At 34.8% G+C, this 24,089-nt stretch overlaps 1 long non-coding RNA gene across 1 annotated transcript in view; it reads right to left on the bottom strand.

The window, feature by feature from the left end:
- Positions 1 to 23,752, bottom strand: part of LOC109611995 (uncharacterized) — a 61,628-nt gene extending 37,876 nt beyond the window's left edge. The window contains exon 1 of the long non-coding RNA XR_002194245.2: positions 23,632 to 23,752. This is a non-coding gene — a long non-coding RNA (uncharacterized LOC109611995). The remainder of the gene's footprint in view (positions 1 to 23,631) is intronic.
- Between the last annotated feature and the right edge of the window lie 337 nt (positions 23,753 to 24,089).

Raw genomic sequence — 24,089 nt, 5'->3', positions numbered from 1 at the left:
GGTATATTTAAATACCGTTAAGTACTTTTCGTAACGTTCTAATATGAATTTCCAAAAACCCAGCCTCATCTCACACTTTCGGACCAAGAGTGACCGCTCACATACAATTTCAAGAGTCTGGCCTCAGCCGTTTCATCTAGGCGTTGATGAATCTTATATTAGTATTCTAACTTGTATACTAGTATAGATATATACGATTCCAGAACAGTGCTGGCTTGTTTGTTCGGATACCATAGTATTTTGTTGTTGCAAAATGGTCAGGCTTAATCCCTTTATTGTTTTTTTTTAAATATTAAATAATTGTTTATTAGTGGAGGATAAAGATAATGTTTATCAGGCAGGGAATACCTAGGTTTCCTGATCAGTTCCCTTGTTTTTTTTTGTGGGATATTCTCCCCAGTTATTTTAAAAATAACTTCTATGACAAAAAACGTTTTTACCCAAGTGACCAGATCGTAAGCAAAGAATTACATAACACTAAAATTCTTTTGTGAAATTCTTCTAAATCCTCCAACCGCACCTATAAACGTTCCTTCAATGTAAGTCCATTAAGGAGTTTACATATCGATTGGCTATGCCGTACATTTACCCCCCTTTAACCTTCATTTATCCATGTATACAAATCTCCATATGACTTTCATATTATCTATGCTCTATTAAAATGATGTATTGGTTTCCATAAAAAGTTCTTTCTCAAAAATATTCTCAAACAAAAAGAAAACCCCTTGGGATGAGTATTTGCAAATGCGTATACCAAAAATAATAGCAGAGATTTTCGAAGTATAAGAATCAATCAATTTAAGGTAAATTCGCCAACTTCCATGGAACCAAGAAAAAAACAAAAAGAAGAATATCGAACATTTGCCAAGCTATTGAATTGTGATTCCCATCAATCACAAGTACTTTGAAAAAGTGTACTTTAACAGGAAAATCTCAAAAGAAAAGCAAATAGCGGGTAAGGTTCCGTCATGTATTCGTTAAAGGCTGCCATGTTGCTTTTATGGATTGAATGGATATTTTCATAGACACACAGAGGATTTTTTTCCGTTTTAAATTGTCCTTTGATCTTATGCTACATATCAGTGTACGAAAGGGAATACAAATGTGTAAAAAGCACAGGAAGATACAAATGAAATGTCTTTGTGTTCGAAAAAGAAATCAAATAGAACTATGTGAGAATATACAAGAAATTGTGTTCCGCCAAATCCAATCCAAAATCGTTTGAAAGAAATTCAAAAAAATCTGTCGATAACACCCTAAATATAAATAGTTAGATAAATCCATCCATGCATTCATTTTTATCAAAATCTCATTTCAAATTTCATATTTTATGCTGTTAATAAGATTTTATTTAAATTATTCTCCGAAAGCTTCTTCTTCTTCAAATAATAAGTCACACAAGCGATTTTATATACTCACAAACAAATGTAACAACAAGTCTGTTAAGACTTCAATACTGGGATTAGATTCTCTCGAATACATTCATACCCACACACACATATGTACATACATACGCATTGCCTTACTAACAATTTGTCTGAAATTCATTCGTGTCGGATAAAAATGAACGTCACTTGGAGTTAATGAATTGTACGTGTTGAATTTTAATAAGCCTAATATGTATGAGGAATTTGTTTGCATGTGTTTGTGTAACATTGCCATTCAAATTGCTCGAGGAGAAGAAGAGAAGAGTAGGGGAGGGAGGGGCGAAACTACAGCTTACATCCAGCTAAAATTTTTGATAAGAAGTAGTTAAGCTCCCAACAAGAAAGTCACAATACCATCTAAAGTAGAAAAAGAGGAAGAACACAATTCTTATCGTCTGTGCTCGAGTATTACAAGTACTTATTCTTTATAAACTGTTTTCTTTTGGAAGATGTACAGTGGTTTCTGATTTCGAATTTATTTTGATTTCAAATGGATGGAAGGAAGCTATTGACAATTTTTTTTCAGAAAAAATTTACCTTACAACGCCTTCTAACATAGAAATTCTAAAAAATAATAAATGTAATCGCAGTGTGGATTTTTATACCCTACAACACTATGTGTTGGGGGTATTATAAGTTTGATTGGGCCAAAAATTATGTAACACCTCGAAATATTGATTTCCCACATAGGAAAGTATATATGGATCTTCCTATCTCGCCGAGCTGAGTCGATCTAGCTATGTATGTCCGTCCGTCCGTCTGTCCATGTTAATTTGTAATCACTCTACAGGTCGCAATTATGGCCCGATCTTCACGAAATTTAGAATGGAGGTGGTGCTAGGGTCAGAATAAAACCCTATTTCTTTTGGAGATGATCGCATAATATTTAGGGGTTGAAATGGACCAAATACTGAAAAAATGTCGGATTTTGCAGTAGCTATACAGGTCGCAATTATAGACCAATCGACGTGGAACTTCGCATGTAGCTAGAATTTATGGCGGGGAAGAAGCCTACTAATTTGGGTGGTCATCGGATAATATTTAGCGGGTAAAATAGACCATATCTTTTGTGTTGAAAAAATTCAAAATTTTTCATTAAACAGCGAATATTTTTAATTCCGGCAAAATCACAAAGCCATGACTAGGTTACTTCTGATCTTTACATTGATGTTAACATCCAACAAAACGGAAATATAGCAAAATATGTGCGATATATATGTCTATCAAAGAAGATATGCTTGAAAGATCTCTTATATGTCGAGAACGGCTGAACTGATTTCGACAATTCTCATTAATTCAGAATGGCCTCTTGGCAGGAAAGAAACAACGTCTAAAAAATCGCATAAAAATATCTCTCTAAAGATGAAAATATTGATTTGGTAAAATTTTCTCATATTTTTTTAAATTTTGTCACATTTTTGGCATATTTTCATTTTGAATTAAACATTTGGTAATATTTTTACAGCTAACAAAACTAAGTAGTTAGGATATCAGGATATCATATACAGATCGCATTTATGGCCCGATCCTAACGAAATTTTGCATGGGGATCAGATGAGGGTCAGAATAGAAGCCTACTCTTTTTGGAGATGATCGCCATATATTTAGGGGTTGAAATGGACCAAAAAAACTGCAAAATTGTCAGCAGGTCGTAATTATTGCCCGATCCTCACGCACATTTGAATAGGGGTTACCGGGCATTGCAAAAGCCAAGCAGTTTTGGATGGCCATCCAAAAATATTCAATGTGTGAAATAGTTTGCCAACTTTTGTAGACAAAATACGAAAATGACCATTCCAGTGACTTTTGGAGAATTTTGGAAAGGCGCACTTCTGACTATTTCGTTAACACTGATTTCGTTGAAGAATATTGTCAAATGGCTGTATCTTATATAGATGCGTTTCAGTCAAAAACCAATAATAAATGTTAATCTTTTTCCACTTCTGTGAGATTATGGGTCTTTGGGAAATATTGGTTCCAGATCTAGGAAGACTACTTAAGTGCAACATCTACCAATATATTGGAAATGAGCCAATTCGTTTAAGTTGCTATTATTCGAAAATTAGAGTACTAAACCCGATGGTTTTCTTTTATTATTTGTCACAATATATTGTAGAATTCTTTCGAGTATCTCGCCTATATAAACTGTGTCGTTTATTATAGTGTTGTAGGGTATTCAACGGTCGGCCCCGCTCGACTGTAGCCATTGCTTACTTGTTTTATACTGTATATGTGGGCGATATTTCCAAGCCTCAAAGAATATCGAATGTTTTCTCAAGGCGGTTTTCTACTCATTACGAATGGCAAATAATAAATTATAGCTTATTCGACATATGGTCAGGATCTTAAAAATGCCAATTATCTTTTTCAACAGACTAAAAGAAGTAAAAAAGTAGTCAGTTAGGCCAAAAAAAAACACTACTAAAGCCATAAAAATATCGAATAAAGGGGCTACGAAGACCTGGACCTACATAAATAAGCAATTTTCTGTCATAAGTTATAGTACCCAATAAGAACTACAAATACGAAGTTCGAAACAACTCTGGTGGACAATGTAGCTAAAATAATCAAATTCCCGAATATAGGGAGGTTTCGCTACATTTTTTCTGTCATAAGATGTAGTACCCATTAGGGACTTAAAATTGCAAATTTGAAACATTTTCTTTGTAAAGTTTGACGCAAATCATCAAAATTTACAGCAAGTTTGGGTTAAAATTGTGACTGAAGCAGCAAAAAAGCCTTAAATCTGTCGGTACAGTTATATGGACACATGTACCTATATAGCCCATTTTCAGTAGCAAAAGTCCTGCCAAACAGACACACATCTGAGTAAAATTTTATCAATCTACTTCATGTCTTTTGAAGCTAGAGTGATTTCCACAGACGGACAGACTGACGTTCGGACTTCGGTAATTCGACATATGAGTATGATTTTATACTGATCGAGAATATACAGGGTGAGATGGAAAAACTGCAACCAACTGCTGCTGTCATTTCTAAGCCACTCTTCCGACATATGTTAAAATTACTCCAGTGACACCTCATTATATTGTTTACAAGCGTACGAAAGCATTTTGGTGAGAATCTTTCAGAAATAAAGTTATTCGTGATAGAATTCAAGCGTGATAGAGTGATTACTTTATATTTGGCTGGAAAACCACAAATGACTATCGTTGGAGCATTCCAGCATTTAAATGTTAATAAGTCTTTTGTGTCTCGTACCATCGCTCTTTATCGTGATACTGGTAGCGTAGCCCGACTCCAAGGAAGTGGACGGAAGAAATCAGCAACATCAGCAGAAATGGTTCGAAAAGTAAAAAGCGACATGATCGCAACCTGCGTCGCAGTGGCCGAAAAATTGCTCGTGAGCTGAACATATCGCATTCCAGTCTATTCAACAAATATTGAAAAAATGAGGTCGGGGCAAAGCCATTTAAATCCCAAAAAGTGTAGGAACTTACACGGCAACAGAAAGAAAACAGACTCAAAAGAGCTAAAGAGTTGCTTCGCTTGGCCGAAAGGGGTGAACTGCCGAATTTGGTTTTCTCCGATGAGAAAACTTTCGTTGGCCAGCAGTTTGTAAACAAATAAAATGATCGTGTTTACTTGCGAAAGAGGTCAGCTGAAAATGTGCACCTTCAGTTGGCCACCAGAACTCAAGCGCCGGCCATGGTGATGGTGTGGGCCGCCATAACAGCCGAATAAATACCGAATATTATCGCGAAAATATTCTGGAGGGTATACTCAGCTCGCGCCACCCAAGAAAGTTTACAGAATGAGGTTCCTCTCTTCAGTTCCAGCGCATTTTCTGGAGTATTTTGAAAAGGTTGGTATTAAAAAAGTATAGTGTCGATCACCTCAAGCAAGCGCTTCGACGGGAATTAGCCAAAATACCGCAATGCAATATTTGGGCAGCGAGTGACGGTCTCATTGATAGTTTGAAGGACATAATTTGTGCCAAAGTTGTCTAATTCGAACAAATCTGAACTTATTCTAAAATTTGATGCTATTTCCGACATTGCTTTCACTCAATAAAATTAAAAAAAAAAAAAAAATTAATTTGGTGTTTGACTTGCATATACTTTGTAGGGTCGAGGTACATTTCGAGGTATTACAAATGGAGTGACAAACTTGATATACCCTCCATACTATGGTGGAGGGTATAAAAACTACGATTGGTATTTCCAGTATATCGTTGGTTTAGTTAAAGTTCAAGATTTATGTAGTTGGGAAGTCCATGGAATTTGTTTGAAGGCCGAAATATATATTGCTGAAAGTTCTTAAAAAAATGTGGAAGTACTCGAAATTTTTCTTCCGAAAGTCTTTGATATTTTTGCAAAACCCCAAAAGTAATGTGTACGAAAAGTTCTTAGAGTTTAAATTAAAATTTAAAAATGTGATTAAAATAGATGGGAAGTCCTTGAAAATATATAAACAACATACCCGACTTATATGGGCGAAAATTTTGTAAATTATTTTTTAAAAAATCCATCATCTATACAGAGGACTTTTAAAAAACTAGGTATAAAACACTATTTATATAGCAGGGAAGTCCTCCGAAATATATATTTTTTCTAGTTATATATGCCGAAAGTCCTTGAAGATTTCTTAAAACAAAATGATTGAAGGAAAATTGAAAGACACGACTAAAAAAGGTGGAAAATATTTAAAAAAAATAGGTTTGGGCCGGAAATCTTTTAAAATATTTTCTAAAAATAAATATATCCACGATCCATACAGTTGGGAAAACTGTTAAAACCGTACACATAAAACACGATTTATATAGCCAGGAAGTATTCGAACAATATATTTTACAGTTGTATAGGCGGGCAGTCCTTGAATTTGTGATATTTTTGGGAAACTCATAATTTTTCTTCATATCTTATGGATTCACATTGTCGGTAAAAGTAAAATTGCAATTTTCGAAGCCGGAAATTTTAAATTATTAAAAATAATAATTTTTGCAATGAACACAAGTTGTGCGCACATTTTGAAATTGAAATTTTTTATTTTTAAATTTTATTATTGTTACACATTTTTTCAGACGTTAAACCACTGTAAATCTACATTGAAGTAAGAATAACTTGTGCTTTGAAATGATTACACTCGTATTTTGATGATTTGAAAATACATTTCAATTTCGTGATGATGCTACTATTACACATCGCTCCATGCTGCCCCTGCTGTGCAGCTAGCTACCAACCTAACTAGGTAGCATTTGGCCATGATGATGTAGATGTATTCGAAATGCCCCTTGCTAAATGTTTCTTGAGTCCTCAACTGTTTCGTACATATGTTGCATTTAAACGTCCGTACATGTGAGTTTTTCTTTCCCTACTGCAATACTTGAAATTTTAGAAATATTTTTCTTCGTTTCGTTTTTTTTTTTTGCTACACAGAAGCTTTTCTGTCTGGCTGTCGTTGTTTCAAAAGAAATACTTAAAATGCTGTTAAAAAAGTAACATATTTTCGAAACGACAACATGCGCTGAAGATGGCATAGTACGAAGGGATGGCTGGACGAATGGGTTGTTCGAAAGCAAGCGGCAAGTTCAATGTGTTGGCTGTCAAAATGTGAATTACAACACAAATGGAATAGAAATGAAATTGTTTTTTGCACAAGAAGGAAAAGTCCCAAATGTTTTGTAAGAAGTTCAATTTTTGTGACATATGAACGGGGCATGTGCACAGAAGAATTAGTTTAGAATGTTGAGGGGATATTTAAATCTAGTACTTTTTAGGAATATTTTTAATATTTCCAGGTTTTCAGAAGCTATGTAATTCAATGGTGTAAATGTTAAAGTTCAGATTTCAATGTATGTTAGTGGGCAAAAGACTACAGAGTGAGATACAAAAAAAAACTGCAACAGTGTCAAACGCCATAATTTTCCCTTTTTTTTAAATTTTATTGAGTGAAAGAAAATAATTTTGGAAATAGCATCAAATTTTAGAATAAGTTTAGATTTGTTCGAATTAGTCACCTTTGACACGAATTATGGCCTTCAAACGGCCAATGAAACCGTCACACGCAGCCCGAATGTTGCTCTGCGGTATTTTGGTCCATTCCCGGCGAAGCGCTTGCTTGAGGTGATAAGCACTTTGGTATTTTTTAGTGCCAACCTTGCCTTCCAAAATACTCCAGACACAATAGTGCAAAAGATTGGTATCCGGAGATTTTGGTGTTCATAGCGCGCTGGAAATTAAGCGAGGAACCTCATATTGTAACCATTCTTGGGTGGCGCGTGCTGAGAGAGCTGAGTACTGTTAGAATGCCCAAGGCTTTGAGATATCCTCCAGAATATTTTCGCGATAAAATTCGGCATTTATTCTGATGCCATGGTCGATTAATACGAGTGGATAGCGACCATCGGCTGTTATGGCGGCCCACACAATCACCATTGCCGACGCTAGAGTTCTGGTGGCCAATAGAAGGTGCACATTTTCAGCTGACGTCTTTGTCAAGTGAACACGATTATTGTGTTTTTTTACGAACTGCTTGACAACGAATGTTTTCTAATCGGAGAAATCCAAATTCGGCTGATTGGTCTTTTGAGTCTATTTTCTTTCTGTTGCGGTGTAAGTTCTTGTACTTTTGGAATTTCAATGGATTTACCCCGAGCTAATTTTGCAAAATTTGCCGAAGGGAATATTGCGATATGTTCAGCTTACGAGCCATTGTTCGGCGACACGGGTTTCGATCTAGTCGCTTCTTTACTTTTCGAAGCATTTCTGCTGATGTTGCTGTTTTCTTCCGTCCACTTTCTTCGCGTCGGGCTACGTTACCAGTATCACGGTAACGAGCGATGGTACGAGACACGAAAGGTTTATTCAAATTTTAATGCTTGAATACTCTAACGATAGCCATTTGTGGTTTTCCAGCCAAATATAAAAAATCACACTATCACGCTTGAATTTCACCACGAATAACTTTTTTCTGGAAAATTCTCACCAAAATGCTTTTGTACGCTTGTAAACAATATAATGAGCTGTCACTGGAATAATTTTAACACCTGTCGGACGAGTGGCCTAGAAATGACAGCAGTGTGAAGTTGGTTGCAGTTTTTTTCATTTCACCCTGTAGAATAAAAAAAGACACGATTTGCAAAATTTTGAGCAATAAAAAGTGTCTGCAAGAAATACTAATGGGTGTTCCCCGGAACTCGATACCTGAAACTCTTAATTCCTCCAGCAGAGAATTTTATATTTATTATTTTATACGTTTTATAGCTTATTTTTCTAAATCTCTAATGTATTCACATATTCATCCTTTTTCAATTATGCACCTATTTGAATAAACCTAAAACAATTACAACATTTGATTGAATTTCTCCCTTTTGGCATTTATCAAACTAAATAAACATTATTACAGTCTAATTAAAATGAACAAGTAAATAAATTATTTACTTGAATAATCAATTTCACCTCTATGCTGAAATCGATTAAATATTAACCAACATCACATCTCCCTCTCTCTCTCTCTCTCCTGTCCGTTGTCATCATACCATTCATGTCCACAGACATGTTTTGCCATTTCAAGTGGTTGCATTAGTGAGTGATTAGCAATAACTTTAATGTCTAAAAACTGCCAATCTCCTCGTCACAGTAGGTGATGAGTTTACAACATACATTCTCATTGGATGATGAAGCCATCTTCTTCTTCTTCTTCTTCCGTTACCGGGTCATCTGAGTTATGCTTTTTAATTTATCTATTGCCTTTTTCCTCCCCATTTGATGCATCAAATATCCTTTGGTTCTTGTCAGCCGTAATGACATTTAGTAACACTTCAATGCTCAAAATGCATATTTAATTATCGAAAACACATACAAACACAACTCAAAAACGAAAAGGAGACATGATGGACCATTACTGTCGTACATACATGGACATTAGATTGATCATGTTGGATGCAAATGGTTTAGATGAAATATGGTAAAATATGCAAGAAGATGTGAGACAGAAGTTAATGTTCTGATCCATCTTTTTAAAAGATCTTGTGTTTATAGAAATTTTGAGTTACATCAAGTCTGAATGCAATCGGATGTTATTTTCGCGTTTTATAAGCTTCATGGATATTCAAAAATTTGACCCTTTGTGGGGGAAGTACGAAAAGGAGTGCACCGATATATCCCATCTTGAAAGCAGATCTTGTGTAAGTAGAAATAATGGGATGCGTGATATATGAATGAACTGGATTCTTATTAGGATTTAATAATCGATTATTAAATTCGTGTGTGTTATTCGAAATTTCGACCCTTTATAGGGGAGGTACCAGAAGAAATGGTCCGATCTATCTTTATAACAGATCTTGTGTTGATAGAAGTTTTGAGGTGTGTCAAGTCTGAATGGAGTTGGATGTTAATTTCACGTTTTATGAGCTTCATGGATATTTAAAAAATTGTATCTTTATACCAGAAGGAGTGTACCGATATAACCATTTTCACATTATACGTTGGGTTAATAAAAGTATTGTGATATGTGCAATTTGAAGGCAATCGGACTCTTATATCACATTTTATAAGAAATATAATTATTCAGAATGTTGATCCTTTGTGAAGTGAATCGATATTGTTAATTTTTGCACCTGACTTAGACCTGATGAAAATATTAGGAGTTGGAGCAAAATCTGATTGTCCTTTCTCCCATCTGGGGTTATCGTGTGCACAAGCCCGTCAGACAGACATACGGAGATCAATAGATCGACTCCAAATGTCCTGAAACGGATTTGGTCCAAAGAGACCTAGGGCCTAAGACCGTTATTTCTATGAAGCACGTTTTGGATGTATCAGATTATACATAGCCTCCCTAGCCATATGACTGTGGATATACACAATTAGAAATCCAAAAAAAGTAGGCATGTCCTATGTCCTAGCCATTTTGGAAGATTTCGGTTTTAAAATTATGTCATAGAGCATTGCCCAGATATTACCACTAGCTTTTTGACTAAGGACATTTGCCCAATATTAACGAACTCCGTCGTGCTGTTAGTTACATCCAATGGTCATCCAAAATGCTAGACTTCTTCCCTGTCTTATGCAAAACTCCGTGAAAATATTCGTGAGAATCGGACGATAATTGCAATTTGTATATAATAAGCCCAACCTGTGTTGTATGGTGAAAAAATATTACAAAGTATACACTCCAATATTATAAGTCAAATTGAAAAAATCGCATGCGATAAAAAATATGAAAAATTAAAAATATGTCACAAAATACTACAAACTTTACCTTTTTATGAGATTTTTTTAGATTTTATACTTTTATGTCAAAAGGGCATTCAAAATTGAAAAAATTTGTTATGGTCTATTTCACCCTCTAAATATTAGCCGATGACCATAAAAATTGGGAGACTTCCGCCCAGCCCTAAGCCCATGCTAATTTCGGCGTCGATTGGTCTATAATTGCGACCTGTAGTGCAAAATCAGGAAATTTTTTAGTTTTTGGTCCATTTCAACCCCAAAATGTTATGCGATCATCCAAAAACAATAGGGTTCTATTCTGACTCTATCCCCACCTCCATTTTCAATTTCGGATCATAATTGCGACCTGTAGAGTGATTACAAATTAACATGGGCAGACGGACGGACGGACAAACATAGCTATATCAACTCAGCTCGGCGAGATAGAAAGATCCATATATACTTTCCTATATGGGAAACCAATATTTCGAGTTGTTACATAATTTTTGGCCCAATCAAACTTATGATACCCCCAACACATAGTGTTGTAGGGTATAAAAAATATTTCGATAGGAAGCTAAAATTTTGCACAGACCAGTCTTTGGCAAGCTGGAAGGCCAAGTTCGAGGATGGGCTATATTTTTCTTTGATATCGTATATTTCCCATACAACGGTGCCTACCGATATTCGGTATTTTTGTGATTTCAGTCACATTTTCAATGGATTTGACTGGAATCCAATGTGATAAGTTCCTAATATGCACTTATCAATCTGACGAAAATTTTTGTAAATAGGTCCAATATTGTATATAACCCTCCATATAATATTACCACCAGTAATTCGGTATTCTCATGATTTTGGTCAAATATTTTATAGAATATAGAATTGCTTTAATGGTGGTAAAAAAAGAAAAAAAATCATATATTAAGTATTTTGCTCCGTTGCAACTGAAAAAAATCTGATCCATGTAAAACTTCTTATGAATATATTCTTCATCTACCAAAATTCCCATACGAATATTCACCAAAATGCCTACAACTATAGCTGTGATAAATGGCGATATCAAATTAATATATGACTATCGAATATGTCTAATGTATAGCCACAACATATATACACATACACGTATTGCTGGCACATCCTTGTACATTAATTTACAAGGCTACACATCTCATTATTTATGTGAACAAGAAGAAGAAGAAGAAGTAAGTGTACCAAAGATGTTCATGTAATGAAATGCAAAGTATATAGACCAAATGAATAAAGGATGTTTGCTTGGGCGTCAGGATGGTGGGATGGATGCATGAATGGATGGATGACTGACTGAATAGATAGACGTTAAGAATTTGAATGAACATAATTGTTAGGTTTCGAATAGTTTGCCAGGGGTATACCACATAAGATGGTAAGCATACACCGAACATGTCGAACATTTGATAATGTTACTTTGTGTGGACTGTTTGTAATTTTAAATTAGAGCTGGGCGTTTGAGCACATGTGTTAACAGAAGACAACAATAATAACATGTAGACATTTAGTGGAATTCAATTTAAATCGCTGATATATGAAGTGTTTCGTTAAATTCTTTAGAAAGCTATAAAAATTTGAAGAAAAGAAATGACTCGTAATGGGTTATGAGTAAAAAAAGGATAAAAGCACTTAGATACTAATAACAGGTGAATATAAAATTAAAAATTAGATATTTCAAAATTTCAAAAGATTTAGAAATATATTTTGTTTAAATTCATTCAAAAAAATAAAAATATGAGATTTGTCAAGGTCTAACTGTATAACATGTCTTCAGAACTTCAATCTTAATTTCAGAATGAAGAGAACCTTTAACAATAATAAGATCTGAAGATCTTATAAGACCTTTAATGGGAAAATACACAGGCCTACATATCTTCTAAAGGAAAAGCTCAGAATTCCTTATAAAGAAGAAGAAAGAATTATTTAGAACTTTTTATGAAAATCTCCAGATTTTCCATGAGAATATATACAGATTTTCTACGAGAAGATTTCCAGATTTTCTATGAGAAGATCTTCAGATCTTCTATGAAAATATTTCTAGATCTTCCATGAGAATATTTCGAGATCTTTTATGAGAAGATCTCCATATCATATATAAGAAAATCTTCTGAAAGAAAATCTCCAGATCTTCCAAATATCCTCATATGTCGGGAGACCTTCTATAGGAAGGGTTTCCAATAGAAGATCTCCAGATCTTCTACGAGAAGATCTCCAGATCTTCTATGAGAAGATCTCCAGATCTTCTATGAGAAGATTTACAGATCTTCCATGAGAAGATCTCCAGATCTTCTATGAGAAGATCTCCAGATCTTCTATGAGAAGATCTCTTGATCTGTTATGAGAAGATCTCCTAATCTATTATGAGAAGATCTCCAGATCTTCTATGAAAAGATCTCCCGATCTTCTATGAAAAGATCTTAAGATCTTCTATCAGAAGATCTCCAAATTTTCTAAAAGAAGATTTTCGGATCTTCTATAGGAAGATATCCAGATCTTCTATATGAAGATCTCCTGATCTTCTATAAGAAGAACTCCTGATCTTCTATAATAAGATCTACTGATCTTCTATAATAAGATCTCAGGATCTTCTAAGAAAAGATCTCCAGATCTTCTATGAGAAGATCTCGAGACCTTTTATAAGAAGTTCCCCAGATTTCTATGCGGAGTTCTCCATATCTCCTATGAGAAGATCTTCAGATCTTCAATAAGAAGATTTTTAGATCAATTCAATGAAAAGATCTCCAAAATTTAACATTGGAAGATCTACAAATCTTCTATGAAAAGATTTCCTACTCTCTCATCAGAAGATCTCTAGATGTGCTATCAGAAGATCTTCATATATTTTACGAGAAGATCTCCAGATCTTCTGTGAGAAGGTCACCAAATTCAGTAGTAGAAGATCAATAGATCTTCTATGAGAAGATTTCCAGATCTTCTGATCTACAATTATGCGATATCAACATTTTCTGTGAGAGTATGATTTCCTGATTTTCTATGAGGAGTTCTCTAAACTTTCTTTAGAAAGATTTACAAATTTGATAGAATCTCCATATTTTCGATGGATAGATATTTACATCTTTTCTGAAAAGATATATTTTTTTCTATGCGATGTGGGTCAGAATTTCAATTAGCGATATGATCATGTCGTCCTTTTTATTTTATTGATGTTTACGGTCATTGACAAATGTCGATATTGACATAAGTTAACCCTACTCAAGGACCTTTCAGAAATAAAGAGTACACGTTTCAATATTTATTTTTAAACCATTTTAGCACTCCATCTTTATTGTTTGAAAATGCAAACCTTCTAAATTTGGCTCGTTTGATAATCGCCAGCTGTACAATTTAATACCCATTACATCACAGCCATGGGCTGTAATTGCAATTAGTGTCGATTCTGTACTACATTTAAACATTTTATAACACTATAATTAGCACTTGGAAATTGATCCCCATCAATGGAAATTTTGCGTCATCATTGATGACAAATTGTTTGAACCCACTCAAAATTGAAATCGAACGCAATAAAATCCCTGTTGCCTTTCTACCAATTAGGGAATTAAATGGGATGCTATCGAAATGACAAAGGCGAAAATAAAACAGAATTTTCTCTACACCTACACATGTATGGCACACAGAACTGCCGTGGGAGTATTTCAACTATTATTCCTAACTACTGCAAGAAAGAAACGTAAAACATAGAATAATGCACTGTCATATACAATTACTTTTCTCGCACACACAATGACAATAGCTTTACTCCCACTTTGGAACGTTATGACATATGAAAGCTTATCCCATTCATTCTACAAAAATACAACCCATTGCGTTCTGTATTGAGGCCAATTGTCAACGTTAACAGTTTTCAACAAGTTTCTTTATGTATGTCTGTGCCAGCATTGGTTGCTAATTGAATAGAATGTGCAGAAGCCAGTGCAACATCCATCCACTCAGCATATCTGACATTCAGGTTTCTACTCCCACAACACAGCAACAAGAAATCTACGCCAACAGGGTATATATGAAATGTCGAAGAGAATATCGGCCTCCGACTGACTTGTGTCATAATTCTCTTAGCCAACAACTGGAACAATAATGGAAAACAAATACTGTCCACGTCAACTCGTTTCCGAAGTACGTAATTGAAAAAGACAGCTTTAGTGGTGTTGATGTCTAAATGTCATCGTACCACTTTGCGATGGTGTGAGAAGTATGAAATGATAATGCAATACGGAGATTTTGAACTATTCTTTGATTGATAGGTAAAATAGAGATAAACGTTTCCTTTTGTTTTTTAAAAAAAGATTAAATGTCATGTCAAACAACGAAGGGATCTATGAATGATGAATAATATTTTGTATTAAAAAAAAAAATATAACAAAAAACAAAGATGAAACTATTAAGGTGGAGCCGACCATTTGATACCCTACAGTAGAACAATTCGCGAAAGAGTTTCAGCGTATCTGAAACCCTTTGGCTAGAATGAAGATTCCCCTAAAAAACATTCTCATATCTACTACAAAATAAAAGCAAATATTGAAACGACTTGCTTCTCATTTAAATAATCATCATAGATCCGGAATCAATATTTTCCAAGCACATACGATCTCAAAAGAACATCCATATTTGGCGGACGTCATATAAATATGTCTCCCTTTCGGAAACAACAGATATTCCACAATCAAACATATTTTTCTATGTTGAATATTTTTTTCATTTCATGCTTGAAATAATGTCACATAGTCCTGCAAAAGTTGTATCGTGGTTTTTGACCGAAACCACTAGGTCATGCCAATCTAACGCCCCATATCGTGTTAATAGGTATTAAAAAAAATATTTGAAAATTTATATTCCTCTAAATAATTTCCCGAATTTTTATTTTTCGTCAACGAAATCAACATCAATACAAATGCATGTATTAGTGATTTCGCTAATGTTGGCATTTTTTACACAAAACTGTGGCTCATTTCACCAGCTAAATATTACCCGATGACTATGAAAAATGCTAGGCTTCAGGACTGTCTTAAACTGTAACCTCACAAACAATTCCACATCGATTTGTCTTTTGCGAAGAATTGTACTGTGACTGAAAAATCTAGACATTTTCTTCCACAACAATAGACTTCTGTTTTGATTCTAACGAAATGCAAAGGGGTGGGTTATTGCAAAATTTCGTGAAGATCGGACAGTAACAACCTGAAAAAAAATTAAATGTACAATACAATACTGTAAGTCAAATACTCATGCGATAACAAATATTAAAGAAAAATATTCACATTTTTTTACATAATTCTGAATTGGTCCAGCCGTTTTTGAGTTATAAGCGATCCAATTTTTATCCCCTTCTTCGATATATGAGATGGTATGGTATAATATGATATATTATGCTGTATATGTTTTGTTGGATTGTTATCCGGAGATTTTGGTGGCCATTGTGCGCTGGAATAGAAGCGAGGAACCTCATTTTGTAACCATTCTTGGGTGGCGCGTGCTGAGTGCGATGGTGCTGAGTCCTGTTGGAATGTCCACGGTCTGCGGCCAAATTGTTCGCATGCCCAAGGCTTTAATACACCCTCCAGAATATTTTCGCTATAATATTCGGCATTTATTCTCATGCCACGGTCGATTAATATGAGCGGAGAGCTTCCATCGTCTGTTATGGCGGCCCATACCATCACCATGGCCGGCGCTTAAGTTCTGATGGCCAACCGAAGGTGCACATTTTCAGCTGAACTCTTTGGCAAGTAAACACGATCAATTTGTTTTTTTTTTTACAAACTGCTGGACAACGAATATTTTCTCATCGGAGAAAACCAAATTCGGCAGTTCACTCCGCGAAGCGAAGCAACTCCTTAGCTCTTTTGAGTCTATTTTCTTTCTGTTGCGGTGTAAGTTCTTGCACATTTTGGAATTTCAATGGCTTTATCCTGAGCTCATTTTTCAATATTCGCCGAATGGAATATTACGATATGTTCAACTCACGAGCCATTTTTCGGCCACTGCGACGCGGGTTTCGATCAAGTCGCTTCTTTACTTTTTGAACCATTTCTGCTGATGTTGCTGTTTTCTTTCGTCCACCTCGCTACCAGTATCACGGTGACGAGCGATGGTACGAGACACAAAAGATTTATTCGCATTTAAATGCTGGAGTGCTCAAACGATAGCCATTTGTGGTTTTCCAGCCAAATATAAAGAAATTACACTATCACGCTTGAATTCCATCACGAATAACTTTTTTTCTGGAAAATTCTCATTAAAATGCTTTTGTACGCTTGTAAACAATATAATGAGCTGTCGTTGGAATAATTTCAACAGCTGTCGGACGAGTGTCTTAGAAATGACAGCAGTCCGAAGTTGGTTGCAGGTTTTTTCATCTCACCCTGTAGAATTAATTGTAAATAAACGTTCGAGTTTCTTTCAATTTTTAACATCCCAATATTTTTTTTTATTATTATTTGAAGTGGATTAATTCGGTACACTATATTTGGTACATTGCGCACATTTGTACATTTTCCAAAAAATATCATGTATCTCATAAAAAGTACAGGAAGTGCTGCACAAAATCTGGTATCTTATAATATGTTTATCATACTCAGAGAGGAAATTAGGCAACCCTTTCAGAACCTCTCTCCATTAAGGAGGGATATGTAACAAACAGATATGGACTGAGGGCATATATCTGTATAAGGAATGCATGGAAAAGGGTGAGATTACTTTGATTCTGACAAATATCACAAAGTTTTAACTCTTGTTGGCAGTGAACTCTATGCTATTGATATCAGCATAAACGTCAACAGCTTCAAACTTACTCATATTTTTTTCTCCGCATATAACATTGTTCATTCAAATAACTTTTCCATCAATTTATTACCCAACCCTACCAAACTATCCTCCAACATTACGAATCATAGAGAAGGACATAATGTGCGGCTTAAGCCATTTCTCATGAATAATTAAACAAACAGAAATCTTAGTTGCACTATCATTAAATGCTTAGCTTTGTGTACACATTCATAGCATACCCCGCACTTTTATTCTGGCTAGTTTTAACTCTTCAATATGGCGACACTAATACACACACACATAGAGACATACATACACTATCCACAATAATGTTTAGCAACTGGCTAATGATTCGAAGGGAATAGTTTGCAAAGTGCTACGAAAACATTCGCATAGCATTTTCGTCGTCCACATATCGATATCGGAAATCTTCTCTCTTCATACGTTTTCATGGTAATTATAACGAATGTTTTCAGCTGTGGTTGTGGCTCAGCGTTTTGATACAGATTTTCATATTTAACCCGGTTGCTAATGGTAAATATGGGATATTCCGTGAAAAAGAAAACATAAAAGTTTTCCATGAACATTTTCCATTGAATGAATATCCCGAAAATTTAATTATTACTTATTTTAAAGGACATCTGTCTGAAAATTTATCATCCCTTTTTGAAAAATCTCTATTTCCATGCAACAATTCTAATACGAAATCTGTTTATGCACCTATTCCAAGCCTAAATACATTCCCATTCATTTATTCATGCGGTTTCCTACAATGTCCTTGTTTATGGTTTCTGTGTATGAATTTGTCGCCTGTCACTTAAATCGTTAATGTTTTAATGAAATTTGTCAATGTGTGCGTGTGAGTGTATGTGGGTGTGTGTGCCCGCTCATGCATTGGCCTGTGTTTTGATTTATGTCGCACCATTATGAAAAATGCCAATTGTTTTGGTTTCTGTCATGGCTATTGCCTGTCGTCGGCATATTTTCCGGTAATGGTAGAAATTAGATTTTATTGTCAGTAGCAAAGCTGAACAATTAATCAGCTTAAAACTGAATACAAACGATGCCATTGAAGTTAGGTTAGAATAACAGGAATATAATTCAATGGGCTAGTATTACACGGATCATGGGATAAAATAAGCACAAAGCATAATGGGATGAATAGGGAGGGGGTGAAGCTGGACGCACAGAATGTGATGTCATAAAAAGGGAAATCATGTTATAGTAGTAAAATGATAAATAAGTTCTCGGGAACGAAGTAAGGGGAAAGATAAAGAAAGAAATATTGTTCGAAATAAATATGTTCAGTAAGTTGTACTACAAAATTTTTCCATTTCGTATCGGACCTAAATAAATATGATATAAATATTGCGAAGTGCCAAGTTGCTTCCTTCACTTTATATGAGAAATATGATAATTTTTAGAAAAATCGCTGACTTGTTTCGCAATTTATGACAGATAATAGAATTGAAAATTGTGACCCTTTGTGAGTGAGGTACCGGTATGATCCGATCTTCACAATATTTGGAATGGAAGTCGGGCTAGAGCCAGAAATGATCGCATAATATTTTGGGGGTTGAAATGGACCAAAAACTGAAAAAATTCTTGATTTTGCAGTTGCTCTACAGGACGCAATAATAGACCAATCGAAGCGGAAGTTAGCATGGGGCTAGAGCTTCAGGCTGGGTAGAACCCTTACAATCGGGTAATATTTAGTGGGTGAAATATACCATAACATTTCTGTTAAATAAAAGTCAAGTTTTCTATTAAACCGCGAATATTTTAATCCCGGCAAAATCACAAATAGGCGAACAGGTCAATTCTGACCGTTATATATATCGGATATATATAGCGAAATATAGTATGCTTATATCTCAAGAATAGCTGGACCGATTTTGACAAGTGTTGTCAATTCAGAATGCCCTCTTGGCATAAAAGAAAAAAAAAAAAGCATAAAAAGAGGCCAATAATGATGTTAATATAGATTTTGTAGTAATTTGTGACATATTTTTATTTTTTCATATTTTTTATCGCATGCAATTTTTTCAATTCGACTTATAAAATTGAAGTGAATATTTTGTAATATTTTTTCACCTTACAACACAGGTTGGGATCGTTACATACAGATTGCAATTATAGTCCGATCCTCACTAAAAATTTCACGAGGGTAGGGTTAGGCTCAGAAGGGCTAGGCCCATTATCGTAATATATTTAGGGGTTGAAATGGATCAACAACTAAAATGATCCTGATTTTGCAGCTGTCATAAAGGTCACAAATAGAAACCATATGACACGAAATCTCGCATGAAGTTAGAGTTTACCACAGCGGGTTGAATGGACCACTACTTTTGTGTGAAACCAGTAAAGAATGTCTTAAAGTCGGGCGGCGCCGACTTTATGATACCCTACACCACTTTGCTAATTAAGTAGAGATCCACATAACAATTAAAAGTTTCTATGGGAGAATTCAATCATACACGCTATGATTATAATTATAATTTAAAGTTCAAAGGACTAAATATGCCGAAGCATTTGTATCTTTTAAATTCGGAATTGTATTGCCCATTTGGTGCACAATTAATTTGAAATCGGATAAAGATATATATGGGAGCTATATCCAAATCTGAACCGATCTCGATAAACTTTGGCAACGATATTTCTGAGCTGTATTTGATATATTTCCCTGAATATCGTTGTTACAGAGTGCATATTACGGTTGTGGGTACCAAATATAACAAATCGGATGAATAATATATATGGAAGCTATAACTATATCTGAACCGATCTGAACCAAATTTGACATACTAGCTACTAGACTAAATTCGGTAGTTTGTGCCAAATTCCATCCCATTTGGACAAATATTAGACGTTTGGTGCACAATAAAAGGTAAATCGGACGATGTTATATATTGGAGCTATATCCAAAACTGAACCGATCTCGATAAAAAATAGCAAATGTATTTCTGAGCTGTATTTGATATATTTCCCCAAATATTGTTGTTGCATAGTGCATATTACGGTGGCGGTGGACAAAAATAACAAATCGGATGAACAATATATATGGGAGCTATAGCTATATCTGAACCGATTTCGATCAAATTTGGCATACATATTTTCAGGCCTAATATGGGTGTATGTGCAAAATTCCATACAATTCGGGCTGATATTACACGTTTGGTGCACAATAAAAGTCAAATCGGACGAAGATATATATGGGAGCTATATCCAAATTTTGAGCGATTATCTCCAATTTCAATAGGGTTCGTCCTTAGGCCAAACAAAAGACCTTTGCAAAATTTCATCTGGATCGGGCAATAAATGCGACCTGTACTTTGTTTACAAAAATACATGGACAGACGGACGGACGGACAGACGGACGGACGGACATGCATAAATCGACTCAGAATGTGATTCTATGCAGATCATCAAAAGGAACTATGGGTCTATCTCGTTTCCTTCTGCCTGTTACAAACAAATGCACAAAGACATAATACCCTGACCACCTTGTGGTGTAGGGTATAAAAATACCAACATTTCCATTCTACCAAAACGCTGAAAATAACTTACAGGCGAAATTCAAAATACACAAAAGGCGTACTTCTGGCTTTTTATGCTGATTTCGTTGACGAATATAGCCAAATATCGTAGAGAAGATTAGTCTAAATTTGGCAATACAGTGGAACCTCTTGCACGACAACTAACAACAGACGGAGTGGATAAATATTGGGAAAATGACCCTTGACAAAAAGCTAAGGGTAATATCTGGGCAATGAATGCTCTTTTACATAATTTCAAAAGCGGAGTCTTCCAAAATGGATTTGGACATAAGAGTGCTTCTAACATATTATAGTGTTGTAGGGTATCACATGGTCGGCCCCGCACGATTATAGTCTTTGCTTACTTGTTTGTTTATCAAGATGTTGAGTCCAATTTGGGGGACGAGACAGAAGAAATGGGCCGAACTCTACCATATATGTAATAAGTCTTGTGTTGATGGAAATGTTGGATGTTCATGGATATTCAAAAATTTGACCCTTTATGGGGGAGGTACCAGAAGGAGTGGTCCGATCTCTACCATCTTTATAACAAATCTAGTGTTGATAGTAATATTGAGATGTACCAAGTCTGATGTTAATTTCACGTTTTATGAGTTTCACGGATATTCAAAATTTGGACCCTTTGAGCGGACCCTTAGGGGATGTAGCGTAAGGAGTGGACCCATATACCCCATCTCCACAGCAGATTTTCTAATAGTAGAAATAATGGGTGAAATATGAAGAGATGTTGATGCTTATTACGGTTTTTATAATCGTTTTGGTTATTCAAAGCTTTGACTCTTTGTGGGGGGGAGTACCAGAAGGAATGGTCCGATCTCTACCATCTTTATAACAGACCTAGTGCTGGTAGAAATATTGAAATGTGTCAAGTCTGAATGGAATCAGATGATAATTTCGCATATTATGAGCTTCAGGATATTCAAAATTTTGACCCTTTGTGGGGGATGTACTTGATGGAGTGGACCGATTTATTCCATCATCACACCAGACTTTGGGTTAATAAAAATATTGTGATGTGTGTAATTTGAAGATAGTCGGACTCTTACATCACGTTTTAAAAGAGTTATATTTATTCCAAAAGTTTACCCTTTGTGGGATGGGGGGTACATGATGGAGTGGGCCGATATTGTCCTTTTCGCGCCTGACTTGGCACTGATAAAAATATTACGATTTATAAAGTTTGCACAAAATTGGATGATCCTTTTTTTATTCTATGAGGTAAATTATTTTCTTGGACTATATGGACCTTTTGATGTGGAGTTACCAGAAGGAGTGGACCGATATTATCCATCTCCGCACCCGATCTAAGTTTGATAGTAGTATTACGATGTAACAAGTCTGGGTCAAATCGGATACTCCTATCGAGAATTATCGAACACCCCTAGATCAAGTCCTGAAACGGAATTGGTCCAAAGAGACCTAAGGTCTAAGACCGTTATTGCGCACGTTTTGGCCGCATCAAATTAAATAGCCATATGGGTGGGGGTATAAAAATTTTCATACAAAAGTTAGGGTCCATTTTGCTAATATATAATTATCCTATGGCCATCCAAAATGCAAGGCTTCTGCCCTATCTTTACACTACTAACCTCTCGCGAATATCCCTGTCGATTGATGCTCAATTGTGAACTGCAAAGCTACTGTAAAATTAGGGAAATGTTCAGTTTTTGGTCAATTTTAACCAAAAATTCAAAAGCAGTAGGCTTATATTCTCACTCTAATTCAACCCCATTCAAAATTTTGTGAAAATCGGACGAACATTGCGACCTATGTATAATACTCTCAACATATAGTATTGTAGAGTGTAAAAAAGTATTACAAAATCTATAATTCAATATTGTGAGTTAAATTGAAAAAAGTTCATTCATTATGGCTTCTGCTCTGCTATAGTTGTCTACAATTGTGACCTGTAGAGCAACTGTAAAATCGGGAATATTTTTTCCAAAAACAACATGCTTATATCCTGACCCTACCTCAATTTGTGTAAAACTTCAGGTTGCAATTGTAGTCCGACTCACTTTGGTTAGATGGGAAGTATTATAATCTGTTTGTTCAAATCAAACTGTAATACGCTAAAACATAGTAGGTTATAAGAACACGCATTTTTTTGCCCTGCAGCCGTTTAATTCTTTATATCAAATATTACTCTAAAAAACAAATTAAAAACTCGGGTTTTCCAACAGATGTATACCCTCTGCCTATAACCATTTATAGTCGAAGTTCCAAAAGAATCGACCGATATGTTCGGTATTTCGAACTCTATCTAAAATTGATAAATGTATCTTTAAGACTGAAAATCTACCAATTATGTCTCCAATATGAACTGGAACGGATATGGTAATAAATTGTAATGATAACTGTGATACGAAAACGACTTTATCTATTTGAGTCATAGGTATTTATATACAACGTTAGGTCAGGCCAAAATATCTTAATCGTCCTTTGTATTTTTTGTATTGTAAATCACCATAAACATTTTAACATTGTGTTAGCAAACCCCATGGAATTCAATATATTATTATTTCCTCAATTTCATACATAATATTTATTCTTCTATATAATTGTATAACAATCAAATAAGATTAATTATAGCTATGCACATACAAATCTATTTTGTACAGCAAACACAGACACTCACACACACAATTTCTAACTTACCAAATCGACAACACTTAATTTGTGTGGAAAAGTTAATGGGAAAATGTCTGTTCCATGGAATGCCATTGCCGGATGAGAACTGGTTTCAAGTTAATGATGTCGAAGGGAGATTGCCTACAAAGAGAAAATATATATATAATGAACTTTTATAATTGTTTTACCATTTTCATTATTATTTTGTTATGATATTAAAATAATTTCTTGGGAAACACATGGATGCATGTGTGTAAAGGTTAATGTTTGTGGGTTATGAAAGAAATGTTCTTATTTTCTTAGAATATGATTTATTAAAACCGGGGTAACTTTATATATCTTTTGTTTTCCAAAAATTAATAGAACATCTAATATTTTTGTATAATCATTAGACCTACTAATCGAAAAGGAAAATAGAAAATTATTATTTAGATTTTACTCTAAATACGAAAATACGTACTACAGGTATACCAAAAGGATAAAAT

This window comes from Musca domestica, unplaced genomic scaffold (genome assembly GCF_030504385.1).
Source record: "Musca domestica strain aabys unplaced genomic scaffold, Musca_domestica.polishedcontigs.V.1.1 18, whole genome shotgun sequence".
NCBI classification, from domain to species: domain Eukaryota; kingdom Metazoa; phylum Arthropoda; class Insecta; order Diptera; family Muscidae; genus Musca; species Musca domestica.
This window is presented reverse-complemented; position numbering and strand designations above follow the sequence as displayed.